The sequence below is a fragment of the Xenopus laevis genome, chromosome 8L (assembly GCF_017654675.1).
Source record: "Xenopus laevis strain J_2021 chromosome 8L, Xenopus_laevis_v10.1, whole genome shotgun sequence".
Taxonomy (NCBI): domain Eukaryota; kingdom Metazoa; phylum Chordata; class Amphibia; order Anura; family Pipidae; genus Xenopus; species Xenopus laevis.
This window is the reverse complement of record NC_054385.1, coordinates 33,935,296-33,937,199: the sequence shown is the minus strand read 5'-3', so window position 1 is coordinate 33,937,199 and position 1,904 is coordinate 33,935,296.

Here is a 1,904-nt window from a genome sequence, read left to right as displayed (position 1 = left end):
GTCCATCACGAAATGGTGGCTCAAGGCAAGAGATGTAAAAGAGCCTATGAGTAAGTGCCGCAGCAGGCACGAAACGCGTTAGGTCTTGCCTCTTATGTCCTAATACATTTTTCAATTCTTTTAACTGATTGACTTATTATTGTCGGAGGTACTCACATCTCTCTTTTGAAAGAGATGTAAAAGGGCAATATTTACTTAAATATATAATCCAGTTTGATATTATTCTTTAATATGTCACTTAATTTGATATAAACTGTTGCTCAAGTATTAATTTTGGGGTTAGTTTTCCTTTAACCTGTTGTATGACCTTGTGCTTAGCAAGTACTGAGAGTCACCTTCTACTCACATGATGATTGGTGTGAAGAGCTCACTGCTGGTGTGAAGTGATTGCACCAGTGTGGCTCAACTCTGCCTCTGGGAAACAGATTTGTCTTTAAGTTGGACCTGGAACTGGGCCATATCTAAGGGACAGCATAGGCAAGCCCCTGCCCCTGATCATCCCTTCCAAACTACAGTGATGTGACAAGTGGGGGTGATTGGCTTGATGGGGGGCTGACTCAGCCAGAACTGAGATTATATAAAGCCAACCAAGTTGTAGGCAGATATATGAGATACACCCTAGTCATGTACCTCTTCTACCAACCTCTAGTTCTAACCCTGGTTCTGGGAATGTTTGGTTGGGTTTGGGCTCCTATGATTGGGGTGAAGGTTGGGTACTGTCTAATGGCAATAGAGAACCTCTCGGTGGCCATTAAAGGCATCTAGGTTGCATGTTTCCAAAGGCTGTTAAAAAAACACACCTGAAGGGAGCAATGCCATCAAGACAATTTCCATTTCTTCTGATTATGAAAATGCACATGATCTTCATGATAAATCACTGTGCTGCCCTGTTCCACCTGCAAGAGGCTCATTAATCTCCAATATGCTGGGGCTGCCGTGCAGACTTAATGAACACCAGCAAAGGAATAATGACTGTGGGTGGTATAAACATGGAGCTATTCTGGTGGAAAGTAATTGCTTCACGTCCATAAATGTAAATCGTTATGTTGATTAGTAGGGAAGTTGCCTCTTTTATACATATGGAGCAATCACTTTGCACCAGATTTACTCCACATTTATACATTTCCCTGTGTATTGTATTATTTTCTTGTCCATTCCGATATCGCTTTACAACCTTCTGCCACTGTTCTTCTGGATGAAATGTAAGCACCCCTTTCACCCCCAACAAAGACATATTTCTTTCATCTAAAAATGTAAACTGGAAACCGTGGGTCGTACATTTAAAGTAAATCTGCAGTAACCCATTTTGTGAAGTTGTAACATTAGTTACTATAAAGTTTAGTGTTTTATTTTCCACGCCAGAAAGCAAAATTCTTCTAATTATTAGTCCCGGCAAGTGATTAGTATGGGTAACCATTTAGATGGTATTAGTGCTCACTGATGCTGAGCTGCACTGAGCTCTAACACCCTATAGAAAAATGTTCTGGCAATTATATATTATATGGGTATGGATCAACAATTTGAAGTAAGAAATAAAGGGCCAGATTCAATTCAATGAGAAAAAGGTTTATCATGAGTAAAGTCATGGAAGAGATTCAATTTAAGAGGCAATTCAATTCAGAGAAACTTATTTCACTGTTTATCACGTGAAAACGCTATTGAAGTCTATGGGAAAAAGCTGGAACTATATCAGAAGAAACGTTTTTTCCATTCGAATTGAATTGCAACCATGAGTTTTCATGTGATATACCATGAGATAACTTTTTCTCACTGAATTGAATCTGGTCCAATTATTGCAGCAAACTTTGAGAGACTGTAACTGCACTTAGTGGCACCAGTGCTCTGGTTAGGAGCGTTTCACTTTGCAGCCAAGATGGCAGTGCCCATAGCTGCAACGTCACTCC